The sequence below is a fragment of the Lolium perenne genome, chromosome 6 (assembly GCF_019359855.2).
Source record: "Lolium perenne isolate Kyuss_39 chromosome 6, Kyuss_2.0, whole genome shotgun sequence".
NCBI classification, from domain to species: domain Eukaryota; kingdom Viridiplantae; phylum Streptophyta; class Magnoliopsida; order Poales; family Poaceae; genus Lolium; species Lolium perenne.
In genome coordinates this window covers 155,935,636-155,955,836 of record NC_067249.2, presented here as the reverse complement: position 1 = coordinate 155,955,836, position 20,201 = coordinate 155,935,636, and the positions used below count along the sequence as shown (strand labels likewise).

The 20,201-nt window shown below is 46.3% G+C and overlaps 1 long non-coding RNA gene across 1 annotated transcript; it reads left to right on the top strand.

Annotated features, from left to right (window-relative positions):
• Positions 1 to 747: 747 nt before the first annotated feature.
• Positions 748 to 2,262, top strand: LOC127307134 (uncharacterized). Its single transcript, XR_007855187.1, has 2 exons — positions 748 to 1,838; positions 1,937 to 2,262. It is a non-coding gene; the product is annotated as an uncharacterized lncRNA (long non-coding RNA).
• Positions 2,263 to 20,201: the final 17,939 nt, after the last annotated feature.

Here is a 20,201-nt window from a genome sequence, read left to right as displayed (position 1 = left end):
GAGATGGGAAAAATAGATTCGTTGGGGGTTTTCTTTTCTTTCACGGGCGGTGAGCAAGCAAATCATCGTGAAAAAATGTTTTGGAGGTGAGGCTAGAGGCGGGAGCTAGAAGTGGATGGCCCCATCCGTCACATTTTATTGGACGAGCGAAGCCACCGTTTCGGACGTATGTTAGTGAAATCGGGTTATCCTTGCCTCTTTCATCCTACAAACCAAACAGACGGAAACTACTTTTCAGCGGCTGATATCCATGAACTAAACACACCCTAAGGACTCCTTTGATCCGTAGGATAGAAAAATATATAGAAATAGAGAAATCATAAGATTAAGATGGCATGCATACTTGAATCCTATGAAAAGATGGAGTTTTTATGATTGCAGTGAAGAAATTTTTCATGAGGTATGACCTATTTGTTTTCCTATAAGATTTACACTACTACAAGATGGTTATAGAATTCGTTTTTATAGAATATGTTCCTTTAAATCAACAATCAAACAACTTATAGACGAAATTTTCCTATAAAATTTAAATCTTACACAAATCGTAGAAATGAGATGGACTAAAAGATGAATTAAAAGGGGGGCAACAGATTTGGCGAAATCTTATCGCGGCGGTGGCCTCGCCTCTCGTGTCGTGTCGAGGGGCCACCGGCCCCCCCGTGGTGGCTTTAATTGCCCTGCTTATCGCTTCGAGGAGATGAACCCCACACGCACGCCTCCCTCTCGCCTCCCTCGCCTGGCCTCACCTTCACGGCGGGCACCGCGCATGCCCGATTTTAGAAAGAGCCGAACTCCACGGTGGGGAGCGCACGCCTGCCATCCAGCCTGTCCGGCCGGCGCGAGGTAGAAGCCGGCTAGCTAGAGCTCGATTCGATTCGATCTGGCGCGCCGCGCGGACAGCTAGCGCGGCCGCCGATTGCCTACTCGATCGGCGGCAAGCGCCAGCCATCCATCTATCCACCCATCATATGGACCGGGTCGTTGCACAGCTCGCGCGCTCGGCGGGGATCGAGAAGAGAAAACCCTAACAAGCAGCGGAATGTTCTCCGCTAGCTCGTCGCTGCCACCGCGGGCCCAACACGTGCGTGCCCGCCCGCCCGGCTGCCTTGCCTACCTCTCCCTCCCTCCGCCTATATAGCCGGCCTCCCAACACTCTACCGTTCCCATCTCCCCCACCCCCACCGATCTCACAAGTCAGTCCGACCCCGGCGCGGTGGTCGCGGCGGCGCGTCGTGTACCTGCGAGCTAGCTAGGCGAAGGACCGGAGTGGGGCGCTGGGCGGTGACAGAAGAGAGTGAGCACACGGCCGGTCGTCACGGCACCGCCCGGGTGTGCCGTCGCGGCCGCGTGCTCACTGCTCTTCCTGTCATCCACACTCTCCCGCTTCCCTCTTCCTCCTTGGCCCAAGCTAGCTTCGCTAGCACGCCGCCGCCCCCGCGCCCACCGCGCCGGCCGGCGCTCTCCGCCCCCCACCACACCGCCACCGCACATGACCCCGTCCGTGTCCGTCACCGTGCCTGCTGTCATTCTATGCCGCCGTAGAAGTAGAACAGCCTCGCAATTTCGTGCCTCGGAAAGTTTCCATTTTTAGGGAGACTGGTACGCAGTACGGCGGCTGCGCGTGCGTACGCTTTCCCGCACACGGATTCCCTCCCTTTCCGCCTCTCGCTTCGTACGAAGAGACCTTTTGCTTTCACAGATTCGTTCATCGTTTCCGAGGGGATTCAATTCAACCGTTATCTGCTGCGACCTCCTTGGGAAGATGGAAAGCATTTACTGCGCCGCTGATCGATCCAACCTGCAGGTTCCCAAGAATTTCGGATCTTGAAGAACCAAAGGTAATTCTAGTCACGGCCAAGTGCACGAATATTTATGAATTTCTACCAGATCTACTTCTCTACTTACATGTTTCGATCCTCTTGCTTTCGTCTACCAGGAACCAGTACTCGGAGTTGTTTTGATAACAGATCAACCTACTGATGATAAGGGGAAGGCAGAGGAAATGCGCGGATCGCTCAGATCTGTTTACCACTTGACTCCAGCATGCTCAGAGACCAGGTAAGTGCAGATTTCTTGTGCAGCAGTGCAGCATGCTGTCTCTATGTTCTTCAATTTTCCTACACGTGGCGTTGATGCTTCTAGTAGTAATTAGCTACCTCCAGACAAGGGTAGGCACTAGCTAGGTCACTGTGGAGTCACTGTTCCATTGGAGACCTCTGTCGTCTTGTACTTATCTTCGCACCGAAAGCGGCCGTGCGTGTACTTGTCTTGTCTCTAGAACACTTCCAGTGTGAACACACTCGCAACAAGGGTCTGCCGATCAGTTGGTTAGGAGAGATCTAAAAGCTACAACTCCTGCTGTTCTACTTCTTCATCAATCAGAATGTAAGCCCAAATAAAAAAACGTTAGTAGTTCGATTGCATTTGAAAGATAAAATGATACTCTCTTATTTGATTTTCTCGGATGTAGTAATCCATCCAGAAATTTTGGCTGTTTTTGTTTTCGATCTTGAGTGCAAGTGCTACCTACAATGTAGTATGATCAACATGTTATCCAAAACAGAAAGATACACCATGTAGAGAAGGTCATGTGACAGTCTAATGACGTTATTTTCACATACTCCAAGGCACACTTCAGTGTCGATCCCCTAGTTCTTATACCTAATGCATTTTGCTTTTTGTATGTTCCTATTCATTCTCTCGAAAATTTTATCAAGAATGGGGGCTCCCAACTCTAGTCGTGTCTCTGTTTGTCATGCTCATATGCTCTAGTTTTCACCTAAACTTTAAAGTAAATGCGGCAGTTAGATAGTTTTTCCCATTCACTCCCTTTAATACCCAATAACCCTTCCCAGTCACAGTATATGTTCTTTGGAATTTGGCCAGATGAGGAACCTCAGTGCTTGTCCATGTGCTACTGCCACTCGTTTGCACTTGGCACAAGGCAAATGGGATATAAACTAAACAAACTTAGTGTGATTGAGCCATTGCACATCGAGAAGCAACTGCAGACATTGTTCCTTACATGACATAGAGGTCTATTTGATAGGATTGATGTCAATTGTATTATGTATGAATGTGCTAGTATATATGCTGCAAAATATTAAGTAATTTGGCACGTTTTTTGGTTTACGAATTGAAAGAAATATTTTGCTTCTAGATAGTATGCAGTTCCTGATTTCATGATTGTAAATGATTCATTTGTTTGCACATCTGTACACACGGTTGTACCTATGCATTAACCTTCTGTAATTACATGGTTCTGTCGTAGAAGAGGTTAGGTTGGGTTTGGTAGAAAAGTATTCTCAAAGTATTCTAAGAATGCTACAGTTTGTAAAAATAACACGATGGTTTTAAATATTTTGAGGTGTTTGGCTACAACATGTATAAAACTGCACTTTTAATACCAAAAGTGTTTACCAAAACTTAAGTATTTTCTTGGCATTATAAAAAAGCTCCCAACCTCTTTTTTCAAAACTGAGAAACACAAGAAAAACAACTAGACACCTCGATCTATTCTAAGCCGCCGCCGTACTGTCATCTTTGGACCCTTGCCGGCCAGCGGCTGGCCATGGCCAGACCAAAAGCCTCTTCGGCTGGTGGCCGAAAGGCCTCTTGTTGTCCTCATCCGTAACAATGTCATCCTTGATGAAGAACCTGGTGCACTAAGAGACGTTTATTTTCACCGAAATTTGTACAATAGTTCCCAGAATTTAAATTAAAACATAAATAAAATCCTAAACTACTGATAGAAGACGTTGCCGTCAAGGCTGTCTGCTCGATCGTCCACACGCCTCGCTCCAAGACACAATAATAGTGCCCCCTAGTTCTTATGCATGTATTGCATTTTGCTTGTGATGGTCCTATTGATTTCTCTCGATAATTTTATCAAGAATGGGGGCTCCGCGAACTCTAGTTGTTTCTCTGTTTTTCATATGCTCTAATTTTCACCTAAACTCTAACTGAAATGCGGCAACTTGATAGTTTTTCCCATTCACTCCCTTTTATACTGAATAACCCTTAAGATACTGCCTGAGGAACCTCAGAACTTGTGCACGTGCTACTATCACTCATTTGCACTTAATTAGCAAAAGGCAAAGTGAGATATTAACTAAACAATCGGAAAATCTTAATGAGTTTGAGCTCCATTGCGCATCGAGAAGCAACTATAGACATTCTTCCTTACATGACATGGAGGTCTATTTGATGGGATCGATGTAATTGTATTATGTAGGAATATGCTAGTATATATGCTGCCAAATATAAGGTGATTTGGTGTGTTTTTGGTTTGTGAATGAAGAAATATTTTTCTACTAGATGGCATACATGCAGTTCATGATTGTAAATGATCCATAAGAAATATTTTGCTACTACATGTCATGCATGCAGTTCATGATTTCGTGATTGTAAATGATCCATCTGTTTGCACATGTGTACACATGCTTGTAGCCATGCATTAACCTTTTGTTGTTACATGGTTCTATCTTAGAAAAGGTTAGGTACATTTACAGGATTCTGAGAAGCGACACATAAACTATATATATCTTCCTAAGGGTATGTGGGAAGTACACAATACATGAACTAAGCCAAGCATCTCTTCTTTGTACCGCAAAAGAATTTTTCCAGGTGGAAAGGGAAACCTAGGTCCTCCAAAGAACATGCAGAGACTAAGGGATACATAAGAGGCTAAAAAAAAATCTACCACTCATCAACGATATTAAGTGTTGTGTCGACTGTTGATGCAATACGCGAGATGAGTGATTTTTTGTAGCGATCTGTAAGTGTATCATTGTTACTAAGAAATTGAGTCAAGCTGTGTGCATCCTGCATCCATGATTCGTTAGGCCGGGAGAATAGTAGTGTTCGTCCATTATCTCCAAAAAAAAGAACTGCGGTGCAGATCTTTTCCCCGAAATGTCCAGCAAATGTTGGCTTTCCACTGATTAAGCATAGCAATATGTACAATCCAGACCGTAAGAAGTAGAAATAAAGATAAATCTATTAAACGGAAACTGAGAGTACGTACGTTTCTTGAACTCATCAACTGAATCAAGCAACTCAAATAACTTTTGAAGGTTACAGGTTCCTCCGTCCATTAATAGATGTCTGATGGTTCGTCTAAATTCGGATGTATCTATGCACTAAAGTGTGTCTAGATATATTTGAATTTAGACAATTTTTTAACATCAAAAGATACAAGTGTACTGATAATTGATATCCGCACAAACTTGCTTTTTCATTGGGTAACAAGCCTCCAATGCATGCGTGGGTGTACAAAAGTATTTCCGTTTTAACATCACCAGAAAGAAGATTCATGGATTGTTAAACATGCATTTTTTGCAGGAAAGACATGCCATCTGATTGACAGAGCCATCCCATCCATGACTTTCTTTTCTAGATGAACTGGGAGATCCCTCTCCAATTCCGTTTCAAGAAACGAAACCGTACACTGGTAGAAAAACAGGCTTCCGGTGAGCCCCATAAGTCGCGAAGCTATAGGAACCGCGACTAATGGGACCTTTAGTCGCGGTTCGGGAGGCGAACCGCGACCAAAGGCCTGGGCCCAGGGCGCTCGGTGGCCAGCTGGTGCACGTGGGGGTCTTTAGTCGCGGTTGGCCTGGCCAACCGCGACTAAAGGTGCCCGAAGGCCTTTAGTCGCGGTTGGCCAGGCCAACCGCGACTAAAGCCCCTCCCCTATATATACCCATCCAGCAGCCAACACTTAGCCATTTGGAGCCATTCTCTTCACAAACTTCACAAGTGGGTGTTAGGTTTGCTTTTGGTTCCTCTTATACACATAAGGTGTTTGATGAAATGCCCCAAGAGCATGAAACAAACATGATATGAAGTGTTGGAGCCACACTTGAGCTTTCTCATTTATTTTTTCCTCCTCGATCGCGGTTAGCAACTTGAACCTTTGATGTGTCATTGATAAAATATGCATGTGTGTAGTTCATTGTTTAATTTATATTGTTTGTAGCTAGTTAGTTTAACAAATGCATGATGGTTAATTATATATTTTATATTATAATAATGCGAGATGAATCGACAATGGATGTACGGTAACCGACTCTCCGGCGAGTTCAAGTACGGGTTTGAAAGATTTCCTCGTAGTGGCTAATGCGAACAAGCAGGGGGTTTTGTTATCTGTCCATGTGTTAACTGTAAGAATCAGAAGGGTTACTCTTCCTCAAGAGATGTTCACATGCACCTGCTTCGGCACGGTTTCATGCCAAGCTATAATTGTTGGACCAAGCATGGAGAAAGAGGGGTTATAATGGAATAAGATGAAGAAGGGGATGATTTCATCGATGAAAGCTATCTTGCTCATTTCGGTGATACTTTCATGGAGGATGCTGAAGGTGAAGGGGAAGGTGAAGGGGAAGGTGAAGAAGAGGCACGTGATGATCCCGTTGATGATCTTGGTCGGACCATTGCTGATGCACGGAGACGCTGCGAAACTGAAAAGAGAGGGAGAATTTGGATCGCATGTTAGAGGATCACGGAAGGCGCTGTACCCCGGATGCGATGATGGTCTGAAAAAGCTGGGCTGCACACTGGATTTGCTGAAATGGAAGGCACAGCAGGTGTAGCTGACTCGGCATTTGAAAACTTGCTGAAAATGTTGAAGAATATGTTTCCAAAGAATAACGAGTTGCCCGCCAAAGACGTACGAAGCAAAGAAGGTTGTACTGCCCTCTAGGTTTAGAGGTTACGAAGATACATGCATGCATCAACGATTGCATCCTCTACCGCGGTGAATACGAGAATTTGAATGAATGCCCGGTATGCACCGCATTGCGTTATAAGATCGAGGCGATGACCCTGGTGACGATGTTGAGGGCCGAAACCCGTGAAGAGGGTTCCCGCCAAGGTGATGTGGTATGCTCCTATAATACCACGGTTGAAACGTCTGTTCGGGAACAAAGAGCATGCCAAGTTGTTGCGATGGCACAAAGAGGACCGTAAGTCGGACGGGGAGTTGAGACACCCCGCAGATGGAACGCAATGGAGAAAGATCGACAGAGAGTTCAAAGATTTTGCAGGTGACGCAAGGAACATAAGATTTGGTCTAAGTACGGATGGCATGAATCCTTTTGGCGAGCAGAGCTCAGCCATAGTACCTGGCCCGTGACTCTATGCATCTACAACCTTCCTCCTTGGTTGTGCATGAAGCGGAAGTTCATTATGATGCCCGTGCTCTTCCAAGGTCCGACGCACCCCGGCCCCGACATCGATGTGTACCTCAGGCCATTAGGTGTTGACCTGTTAGCGGGGTGGGGCCGACCTGGTGTCCGTGTGTGGGATGAGCACAAAGAAGAGTAATTTGACCTACGAGCGTTGCTTTTCGTAACCATCAACGATTGGCCTGCTCTTAGTAACCTTTCGGGACTGTCAAATAAGGGATACAATGCATGCACGCACTGCTTACATGAGACGGAAAGTGTACATGTGCCAAATTGTACGAAGAACGTGTACCTTGGGCATCGTCGATTTCTTCCGCAAGGTCATCCAAGAAGAAAGAAAGGCAAGCATTACAACGGCAAGGCAGATCACCGGCCGAAGCACTGCGGGACCTGCTTGGTGCTTGAGGTATTTGATATGGTCAAGGATTTGAAAGTCATCTTTGGAAAGGGTCCTGGCGGACAATCAGTTCCGAAGGGAGCTGGCCAGACACGCAGCCATGTGGAAGAAGAAATCTATATTCGGGAGCTAGAATATTGGAAAGTCCTAGAAGTCCGCTCTGCAATCGACGTGATGCACGTTACGAAGAATATTTGCGTGAACATCCTAAGCTTCTTGGGCGTGTATGGGAAGTCAAATGATACAAAGGAAGCACGGCAGGACCAGCAAAGTTTGAAAGACCACGATGACCGGCATCCGGAACGGTTTCAAGGTCGTGCCGGCTACGCTCTGACCAAAGAAGAGAAGGTCATCTTTTTTGAATGCCTGAGCAGTATGAAGGTCCCGTCAGGATTCTCGTCCAATATAAAGGGAATAATAAACATGGCGGAGAAAAAGTTCCAAAACCTAAAGTCTCACGACTGCCACGTGATTATGACGCAATTGCTTCCGATTGCTTTGAGGGGGCTCCTGCCGGAAAATGTTCGAGTAGCCATTGTGAAGCTATGTGCATTCCTCAATGCAATCTCTCAGAAGGTAATCAATCCAGAAGTTCTACCACGGTTACAGAACGATGTGATCCAATGTCTTGTCAGTTTCGAGTTGGTGTTCCCGCCATCCTTCTTCAATATTATGACGCACCTCCTGGTTCACCTAGTCGATGAGATTTCCATTCTCGGTCCTGTATTTCTACACAATATGTTCCCCTTCGAGAGGTTCATGGGAGTATTAAAGAAATATGTTCGTAACCGTGCTAGGCCAGAAGGAAGCATCGCCAAGGGCTATGGAAATGAGGAGGTAATTGAGTTTTGTGTTGACTTTGTTCCTGACCTTAAGCCGATTGGTCTTCCTCAATCGCGGCACGAGGAGACTAAGTGGAAAAGGCACGATCGGAAGGAAATCAACGATATGTATGGACGGCCATTCTCTGACTGAAGCACACCACACAGTTCTGACCAATTCCAGCTTGGTGGCTCCGTACTTTGAGAAACACAAGAATATTTTACGCTCGGACAACACTGGGAAGCCTGAATCCTGGATTAGGAAGGCCCACATGGAGACTTTCGGCAGTTGGTTGAGAAAACATTTAATGAGTGACGATCATGTTGTAGATCAGCTGTACATGTTGGCCAAGACACCATCTTCGACTATAACGACTTTCCAAGGGTACGAGATAAATGGGAATACATTTTACACGATCGCCCAAGATAAAAAGAGCACCAACCAAAACGGTGGTGTCCGCTTTGATGCAGCAACCGAGAATGGGCAAAAGGTCACATATTATGGTTACATAGAGGAGATATGGGAACTTGACTATGGACCCTCCTTTAGGGTCCCTTTGTTCCGGTGCAAATGGTTCAAGCTAACAGGAGGTGGGGTAAAGGTGGGCCAGCAATACGGAATGACAATGGTGGATTTCAACAATCTTGGTTACCTTGATGAACCATTCGTCCTAGCGAAAGATGTCGCTCAGGTTTTCTATGTGAAGGACATGAGTAGCAAACCGAGGAAACGGAAAGATAAGAAAACGATCAGTACATCATGCGATGATCCAAAGCGCCACATTGTTCTTTCAGGGAAAAGAAACATCGTGGGAGTGGAGGACAAGACAGACATGTCAGAAGATTATAATATGTTTGCTGAAATTCCGCCCTTCAAAGTGAACACCGACCCAAGCATTAAGTTAAATGATGAGGATGCTCCATGGATACGGCACAATCGTAAGCAAGCAGGGACACAAGGGAAGAAATGATGTGTAATAATTTATTGTACCAAACTTTGTTGAATGAATCATGTGAATTATATTACCCGTGATGTGTTTGGTGTCCATTTTCGAATGATTCAATTGACTCGAGATAGCACTGATGATACATGAAATTTGGAGTGATTCAGTCATACTCCTGCATACAGGAAATTTGGAGTGACTAAGTCATACTCCTGCATACATGAAATTTGGAGTGACTAAGTCATACTCCTGCATACATGAAATTTGGAGTGACTAAGTCATACTCCTGCATACATGAAATTTGGAGTGATTTAGTCATACTCCTGCCTAGGCGTATAATATGCATACTCGTAGTCTTCATAGCCGCCGCCGTTGTCTTGGTAGTCGTCGCCTTCTAAGTTGCCGGCGTCGTCGTCGCATTTCTTTGTCGTCGCTGTCGTCGGGCGGCGCTCGTGGCTCGAACTGAGGGTAGCGCAGGCGGGGATATCGCCGGCCGTGATGTAGTCCATGACGCTGCGAGTCCGGCCGTACCACCATAGCCGACGGCCGGCCTCGTGGAAGTTTCCGGGAGGCGGACCGTCCTCCTCATACAGCGAGCGCCCTCTCACGCCGATTGATGAAGAAGGCGTCCCAAGTATGCTTGTTATCGGGATGCCGGCGGATTCATCCGCTGCTCCGGCGTGAGGTCGAGGTAGTAGTGGTTCGTGATGGCCGCCGGCGCGCGGTACCACGAGGGACGGGAGGGACCGGCCACGCCGCCGGCGCTTAGGCTCCGGCCGGCGGGGACGCGGTAGCCGGTGGGCAAGGGTAGTTCGAGGCGCAAAGCTCCTCCACCTGCTGGTAGGTTAGAGTGGGTGCGGTGGAAGCCATGAGAGAGTGATGAGAGATTGTAGAGATGTGATAATGCTGGCCAAGCCGGGCTACCTATATGTAGTGACAAATGGCGGGAAAAATGGGAGCGGGAAGACAGGAGGCGGGAAGAAAGAGGCGGGAAGAAAGTGGCGGGAAGAAAGAGGCGGGAAGAAAGTGGCGGGAAGAAAGTGGCGGGAAGAAAGAATTTTTTGATATATTATTTTTCTGATTTTATGATATATTATTTGTATTTTTAAGAATTTGAATTGAATTAGTTTTATTTTTTTGATTTTTTGATATATTATTTGTATTTTTAAGATTTTTAAATGAATTAGTTTTATTTTCCTGAATTTTTTCATATATTATTTGTATTTTTAACATTTAGAAATGAATTAGTTTTAATTTTCTGAATTTTTTGATATAATATTTGTATTTTTAAGATTTTGAATTGAATTAGTTTTATTTTTCTGAATTTATTGATATATTATATGTATTTTTCAGATTTTGAAATGAATTAGTTTTATTTTTCTTTACTTTTTGATATATTATTTGTAATTTGAAAAAGAAAAGTAATTTGAAAAAGAAAAGTAATTTGAAAAAGAAAAGTAATTTGAAAAAGAAAAGTAATTTGAAAAAGAAAAGTAATTTGAAAAAATACCTTTAGTCGCGGTTGGCCTCGCCAACCGCGACTAAAGGTATTTTTCCGCGGGAAACGAAAACCCGGCGAAAATACCCTTTAGTCGCGGGTCGCCTCCCCAACCGCGACTAAAGGGGGGGGTTATAAATACGCGCGCGGCGCCTGAGCGGCCAGTTCCTCTTCTTCTCCGCGCGAACGACGACTCTGCGGCGAAGCCTGCCCGCCCGCCGATCGACCGCGCCGCCGTCGCCCGTTCCTCACGCCGCCGTCGCCGTCGCTCCTCACGCCGCCGTCGCCGCGCCCGAGCCGCCGAACGCGCGCGCCCCGTTCTTCGACCGCGCCGCCGTACGTCTCGCCGTTTCCCCGACGCCAACAACGCCACCCGATCCCGCGCCGCTCGCCGCCGTTCCCCGCGCAGAGCCGCGCGCTGTGCTTGCCGGCGCCACCGCGCGCCCCCACTCGCAGCGCCGCCGCTTGCCCGCCGAAGACGACCGCCGCCGCCGCCCACCGTACCGCGCGCTGCGGGAGAGAGAGAGAGGGCGTGGGGAGCGCCAGTACACGGCCGGCGCCCCTGCCTCTCTCGTTTTTTTTTTTGTTTTTTTTTGTTTTTTTAACTTAACTAAAAATTTGTATACTAACAAAATTTTGACTTAACAAAATTTAACAAATATGTAATATATAGTATAATGTATATAATTTTGTACTCCCTCGAAATTTTGACATAACAAAAATTTACTTAACAAAAATGTGTTAGGTTAACAAAAATTTACACATGTAATAGTATAATGTAACTAAAATTTTACTTAACAAAATTTAGACTTAATGTAACTAAAATTTTACTTAACAAAATTTAGACTTAATGATCGAAATTTTACTTAACAAAATTTAGACTTAATGATCAAAATTTTAACTTAAGAAAAATTTTACTTAACAAAATTTAGACTTAATGATCAAAATTTTAACTTAACAAATTTTTTAACTTAATTAACAAGAATTATTTTATTTTGGGATCGAGAGGGGGCGGCGAGGGTTATGTGTCCTCGGCACCGCCACCGCCCTCTCGGTCACCGCCACACCGGTCTCTCGGTCACGCGGTCACTGCGTCCCCCCTTTCGCCACCGCCACCGGTCTCTCGGTCACGCGGTCACTGCGTCCCCCCTTTCGCCACCGCCACCGGTCTCTCGGTCACGCGGTCACTGCGTCCCCCCTCTCGCCTCCCTCGTCACCCTCTCTCTTTATATGTAGAAGAGATGTGATAATGCTGGCATATACACAATTAATTTGTTTTTACTACATGTTTTCAGGACTGACATATGGCGGACGATAGAGCTGACCCGATTATGGACAACTATGATCCGGACGCTGAGGATCATATGTTCGGCATCATAAACGGCGATATTGTATACGTGCCGACCGGACAAGAAGAAGATGATATCTCTTCTTATCTGAACCTTGACGGTGAAGATGAAGGGCGCCGTCAGCAAGATGATGCCGAAGAAACGTCGATAAACGACGATCTTCAATTGGAAGTAGAAACCACCTCCGGCGCCGAGGTATATATATACATTGAGCCTCTGGTGATACAAACTAACTGATTTGAACAAACTAACTCTCTTTCTTATTTTAGCCCTCGGCCGGATCGTCGAAAAAATCGAGTACGTCGTCAAAGCGTGGCGCAACCAAGACGATGAAACCAAACGAAACATGCACCATCGAGGTTGTCGAGGAAGCAACCGGCAGGCCGCTGGAGCCCAGCAAGAACGCCACCAAGTTTATCAGCCAATGCGGAGCCGTTGTTAGAGACAACGTCTCGATCACCGTCCAGGAGTGGAATGAGCCAAAGAAGGCACGTCTTGGTTTCACTTTTGTCGATAAGAGAACAAAAAAAGATTGCTTCAATAAGCTTATGGAACATTTCGTTCTACCTCCGGAATACCGCAAATACGATGAGAAGGGTAACAAGATTCAGGAAAACAAGGAGATGTGCAAGCTAGTCAAACAGTTCGCTCTTTCTAAGATGTCCAACGCATTCCGAAAATACAAGCAAAATCTAGCCCATGACTTTGTCAAGCAGGGCAAGACTCCGGATTTCAAAGGACAATATGAGAAACTGCAACATGATTGGCCAGAATTTGTGAAGCAAAAGAAATCGGAGCAGTTCCTTGAAATATCGAAAAAAAAATAAGGAGAATGCGGCCAAGAAGGAGTACAATCATATTATGGGGCCAGGAGGGTATCGCTTTTGGCAGCCTAGGTGGGAGAAGATGGAGAACGAGCTGAGGGCGCGAGGAATCCGTCCAGGTACGGAGGGATGGGACCCAAGGGCCAAAAGCTTGTGGTACGGGCATGGGGGATCGCTGAACCCGGAGACAGGGGAGTGTGTTTATCAGGGCAAAATAATTAAACCCACCCAAAAGCTTATTGAGGCAATGAGGGATGTTCAAGAGGGGAGGATCAAGTTCAACAGAGAGAACGACGCCCTGACAAAAGCCCTCGGGAATCCTGAACACGGAGGACGTGTACGAGGCATGGGGCCCATTCCGTGGAAAGTAGGGTTCCCCCAGAACGATGACCCGTACGGTTACAGAAGCCGTAAGAGAAAGATGGATCGGGATGCAGATGTTGTGGCGCAGTTGGTAACGGAAATGGATGTGATGAAGAAAACCGTGAGTGTACTAGTAGCCGAAAGAGATGCAGCTCGGGCGCAGCATGAAGATCATCCAATGGATCTCGGAAGCCAGCAGCAGAGAAGAAGCAGCGTGGCTTCCACGGAGGCCTCACCGGCTGGTGCACCGACGATCAAAATTACTGCACCGGAGCCTCTGGTGGTCGAAATTACTGCACCGGAGCCTCCTCGCTACCCCGTGGACGATATAAAGGAGATGAAAGCATGTCATCTGTATTATCCTATCGGGAACATGTCCATGAAGGTAGCCATCGGCAGTGCTTTACCACCTGGAGCACTCCACCACAACAACCCCATTCAAGATGGCTATGCTCGTGTCACGGTGGAGGAGATAGTCCAAGGGTTTGAGGACCTAGACATTGACATTGCTACACCTGAAGGGGCGAAAAGACTTGGAGATGTCAAGCGCCAGTTCATTCTATGGCAGAAGAAGTTTATCAAGTTTCCAGGCGAGGCGCCAACAAGTCCACCCCCCTACGGTGGTGGTGGTGGCGGCGGTGGCGGCGGTGGTGGTGGTGCTTCACCTACACCTCCTTCACGTCAGCCGACGCCGCCCCCCAATTCACCTCCGGCGGGTAAGCAGCCGCCGCCCCCTAGTCCGCCCCGGGCGGGTAAGCAGACGCCGCCCCCCAATCCACCTCCGGCGAAGAAGCAGAAGCAGCAGTCCTGGATTATTAACCCGGACCCTTACGTACCTAAGAAAACAAAGGTACCGGAGCCATCACTGAAGCCTCTCCCCACGAGGCCTTGGGAACGTAGTGCCGAGGAAGTCGACGCACACGCGGCTGCTGATTTAGAGAAATGGAAGGCGGCCTGCAAGAAGAAAAGAGAGCCCGAGCCCAAGCCGCATTTTACGATGAGCAAAAGAAGTGGGCTAAGTCATTTTTGAACGCACCGTCCCAAGCCGCGAAGAATCTGCCTGACGACTATGCACGTGAACTAAAGAATCAGGCACGCATATTCAAGGAGAAGAATGAGGAGGCCGATAAAGCGGAATTACAAAGTGCACAAAGCGGGAAACGAGTTGTTGCCCAGCTCGGGAACAAAGTAAACAATCGATTGCCCCGCTTATAGTGACAGCCGCGGTCCGGATGCCCCGAAATCATAGAAGCTGCGGCAGCACAGGGATTGATCGTAACGAGTGCCGAGAACAAGCGGCCAACTTAGGTATTACTCTTCGTGAACTCGTTAGGCCTTGATGAGGCGCCGGTGAAGGAGGTAGTACTTACATATGTGAAGAATGGGCCTCTCGTCGAGCCTGCGCAGAAGAGGATCTACCTCCGCAAATGAAAGGTCTGCTGAATCGGTACAAGGGTTACATAAAACATAAAAACGCCAAAGATTATATTTATGCGGAAGTTGGATATGAGCATCACTTCAAACAATACTGTGTACAAATTCATCTGAGTGAATTGTTCCAGCTTTTCAATCTGCGCGAGCTCGACAAATCTATCATCAGTTGCTACGTTCTGTAAGTGATTTATTTCTACCCCATCTCGTTCATATTGCCTGCACTATATATATATATATGTCCTAACTATATTGTTGTGTCCGCTATTATACATGCAGATTGAAGATTAAGGAATGCAGAGTAAGGAGCATCCATGATGTTGGGTTCATTGACCCACACATCGTTAATGGATATACGTTAAAGCATCACCCCGCCGACGTGGAGAAAGACCTGTGGCGGTTTCTTGATAAGCAGGAACTCAAAAGTGATATTCTATTTCCTTACCATTTTGGGTGAGTGTTTATGTCTTGAGCACATTCTCTTTTGTTTACTCCATGCATGGTATGTGGCCGGCTAATCGATGAGTTATGCATGACGTACTGTGCATGTATCGTGTCCGCAGGTTCCACTGGATTCTGCTAGTAATTAAAGTTGACAAATCAGAATGTATCGTCCACGACTCTCTGGATATGGATAAGGCGGAGTGGGCCGACATGAGACAAATGATTCAAAAGTAATTGTTTTCATTCATTTGCGCTCTATATCGATCGGCCTATTTCGTTCATTTCCTAATTAAGCTTCAAGTAATTAACTAATAACTCTCTTGTTAATTTAATTTTCTTTGCCTCGTAGGGTTTGGAGAAGGTTCGCAGATACAAAGGTCGGTGAATTCAAGAAAGAGCTAAATTTCATGCGGTCAAAGGCTAAGAATGGTAGCGATATGCAGCCACCGGGAACCAATCTGTGTGGATACTATGTCTGTGAGATGATCCGGAGATACACCTCTGAGCGCGTTCCGACTGATCTCAATGCTCAGAGGAATCACCTCCGGTCGATGCTTAGTCCAGAAGCTCGCTTCCGACCACTTCAAGAGGAACTAGCTGGATGGTTCAGGAGGGAAGTCCTCCATCCTAAAGGAGAACACCATTGCGACGACGTAGAACTATACATGCATTAAATTATGTATGGAAACTTGTTCAAACTTGTATATGGTCATCCGATGATATTGAATATATATTGTATATTCCTCTTGAATTCTTTTTGGTTATAATTTTAAATTTGTTTGAAATTGTACATTCATATGCATGTATATATGTAGTACCGTAGAATATGTGAAACTCCTTCAAAATTACAATAAAGCACAAAAGAAATAAAACAATATACAAATTAAACAGAAAATATGTTTAGGGGGGGGGGGGCAGGTTTAGGGGGGGCCTAAAACCCTAAACCTGCGGCGGCCTTTAGTCGCGGTTGGCCAGAAGAACCGCGACTAAAGGTCCTCCGCCCGGACGGCCGCCTGGCGCCCACGTGGACGGGCCTTTAGTCGCGGTTCGTAAGGAACCGCGACTAAAGGGGGGGGCCTTTAGTCGCGATACTTTGGTCGCGGTTGCGCAACCGCGACTAATGGCAGTTGCGAACCGCGACCAAAGGCTCTTTTTCCACCAGTGGTACTGTTTCTACTCCAAGCCAAAACTCAGAAAATTTGAAGTCTTTAAGCAGGGAATGTAAAAGCTGAAACTAAACTAAACGAAAAGCCTCCAGACCAAGATCTAAAATACTTACGAGCCTATTATTACAGACCCAAAGAGCCAAAAGCTACCTCCGGATAAGATCTTTTCAGGGTTTTCTGATCATCCCATCATAAGTTAAGCGAGCTGTGAGGTAAGAATGATGCATTGAGCACGAGCCTTTGCCAGCATAGATAGAGTGTTTCTAACCCATGTAAGATGGTGAACCAGTGGCGCAATGTGCAGGTTGAACTGTTATTGCGCACCCGGCCATGGAATATGGCGCTAGTTGAACTATTTTCATTTGAACCTTTAGCAGTAGGAAAGGGGACGCTCCTACTGCTTCAATATATTAAAGAATGGATGAGCCGAAATGACTCAAAATTTACATATTACATGATGGCTGTCTAGCCACAGGGAAAGAAAAAAAAAAGAAAAGGAAGTTTTTTATAGACTAGCTACAAGGTTGTTGATGTAAGGATGCAGATCCTTCTTTGCTCTGTGCACGGATCTATGCCATTGAAAAGCATGTTGTTTCTTTCTTTCCATATGCTCCATGCCCCAACAATTACAGTTTCCATGTAGAAGGGATTTTTCCAGTGGGCACGCCCTTTTTCAACCAGTGGGTTTGTAGTTCAGCAAGAGCTTGAGGTGATAGTGGCAAAGAGAAGTTGTGTGACAAGTGATCCGAAGTTAAGAGTTCTCTAACTGAAACATCTTCATTTTTGGTGTAAAAAAAAGCTCTCGGAAATTCTTATGAATTAATATTCTGCATCCATTTATTCTTCCAAAAAAGAGTGGAGCGCCCATTAATATGACTCATGGAAATTCCTCTGAAAATGGGTGAGAGAATTAAAACATCACGCCACCAAGGTGAACCACAGGGAACCATGTTGTGAGGAACTCTGCCTAGATAGTATGTATTCCATAAAAGGTGTACCCAAGGTATGTCTGTTTATGTAAGTACTTAAAGAGGAGCCCTTCATTTTGTATTCTGAGATTTAAAATTCCAAGTCCACCATTTTCCTTGGGTTTGCAAACCATATCCCATGCAGCTAGGGAATTACACTTCTCACCATCATATGTTTTCTTGTTCCGCAAACAATGCCTTCTGATTTTTTCAACATGTTCCAAAAAATTTGGATTTATATGAATACAACACATGGTAAAGTTGGCAATGGAGGTGAGTAGAGAATCCACCACTGTAACTCTGCCACTGTAGGTCATCATCAAGTAAGTTGCCGAACCTTTGCGTTCAATTCTATCCACAAAAGGCATAAGATCTTGAACAGAAGGTTTAGGTGTGCCTAGAGGTAGACCAAGGTAGGTAAAAGGCATAGTAGAAATGATGTGCCCACGCCTAAGGACGACGCTACATCAAGACCAACTATTTCCCCAAGTGGACCAAGTGGACCCATGACTCGAGCCTGGGTGAAAGCAATACATGAAAAGGTGAACTCAATCCTCTCGACGCTCGAACTTGGAACTACTTTGGATGGAATGCTACCTTATGCCAATACACTTTGTGTCATCAGGTACGAACCTCGAGAGAAGAACGTCGCAGGAGACCCGATGTTAGACAAAGAAGAAGGAGAAGAAGGATTCCAGCCGGAGGCCGTCACCCAGGACCGGCACTGCCGGCCTCACCACCCTGGAGCTGCCGGCCTCGACACCCCGGCACTGCCGGCCCCAGGCTGATACGTCTCCAACGTATCTATAATTTATTATGTTCCATGCTACTTTTATGATGATACTCACATGTTTTATACATACTTTATGTCATATTTATGCATTTTCCGGCACTAACCTATTAACAAGATGCCGAAGAGTCAGTTGTTGTTTTCTGCTATTTTTGGTTTCAGAAATCCTAGTAAGGAAATATTCTCGGAATTGGACGAAATCAACGCCCAGGGTCTTATTTTTCCACGAAGCTTCCAGAAGACCGGAGGAGATACGAAGTGGGGCCACGAGGCGGCGACACAGCAGGGCCGCGCGGCCAGGGCTGGGGCCGCGCCGCCCTGGCGTGTGGGCCCCTCGTGACGCCCCCTGACCTACCCTTGCGCCTACATATAGCCTTCGTCGCGAAAACCCCAGTACCGAGAGCCACGATACGGAAAATCTTCCAGAGACGCCGCCGCCAATCCCATCTCGGGGGGATTCAGGAGATCGCCTCCGGCACCCTGCCGGAGAGGGGAATCATCTCCCAGAGGACTCTTCATCGCCATGATCGCCTCCGGAGTGATGTGTGAGTAGTTCACCCCTGCACTATGGGTCCATAGCAGTAGCTAGATGGTTGTCTTCTCCTCATTGTGCTATTATTGTCGGATCTTGTGAGCTGTCTAACATGATCAAGATCATCTATTTGTAATGCTACATGTTGCGTTTGTTGGGATCCAATGAATATGAAATACTATGTTATGTTGATTATCAATCTATCATCTATGTGTTATTTATGATCTTGCATGCTCTCCGTTGCTAGTAGAGGCTCTGGCCAAGTCGTTACTTGTAACTCCAAGAGGGAGTATTTATGCTCGATAGTGGGTTCATGCCTCCATTAAATCTGGGACGATGTGATGAAAGTTCTAAGGTTGTGGATGTGCTGTTGCCACTAGGGATAAAACATCAATGCTTTGTCTAAGGATATTTGTGTTGATTACATTACGCACCATACTTAATGCAATTGTCTGTTGTTTGCAACTTAATATTGGAAGGAGTGCGGATGCTAACCTGAAGGTGGACTTTTTAGGCATAGATGCATGCTGGATAGCGGTCTATGTACTTTGTCGTAATGCCCAATTAAATCTCACACTACTCATCATAATATGTATGTGCATTGTCATGCCATCTTTATTTGTCAATTGCCCAACTGTAATTTGTTCACCCAACATGCTATTTCTTATCGGAGAGACACCACTAGTGAACTGTGGACCCCGGTCCATTCTTTACATCGAATACAATCTACTGCAATACTTGTTCTTACTGTTCTTTGCAAACGTCATCATCCACACTATACATCTAATCCTTTGTTACAGCAAGCCGGTGAGATTGACAACCTCACTGTTACGTTGGGACAAAGTATTTTGGTTGTGTTGTGCAGGTTCCACGTTGGCGCTGGAATCCCTGGTGTTGCGCCGCACTACACTCCGCCACCATCAACCTTCAACGTGCTTCTTGGCTCCTACTGGTTCGATAAACCTTGGTTTCTTACTGAGGAAAAACTTGCTGTTGTACGCATCACACCTTCCTCTTGGGGTTCCCAACGGACGCGTGCTGTACGCGTATCACAGGTCGCCGACACTGCCGGCCAGCTCACCCCAGCACCATCGGCCTCAAGCCACTGGCACTGCTGCCCCAACCTTCTGATGACGCGACAGTGACCCAGGCCGGCACTGCCGGCCCCACCCGAGTTGACTTCATCTTGGATGTCTCACCCTATCATGGAGATGAGGAGGAACAAGAGTCGAGGGAGACTCTCTCCCAAGGGGGGGGGGGGGGGGATGATGTGGCTCCGACTAAGGACGACGCTACATCAAGGCCAACTATTTCCCCAAGTGAACCAAGTGGACCCATGACTCGAGCCCGGGTGAAAGCAATACATGAAAAGGTGAACTCAATCCTCTCGCCGCCCGAACTTGGAACTACTTTGGATGGAATTCTACCTCATGCCAATACACTTTGTGTCATCAGGTACGAACCTCGAGAGAAGAACGTCGCAGGAG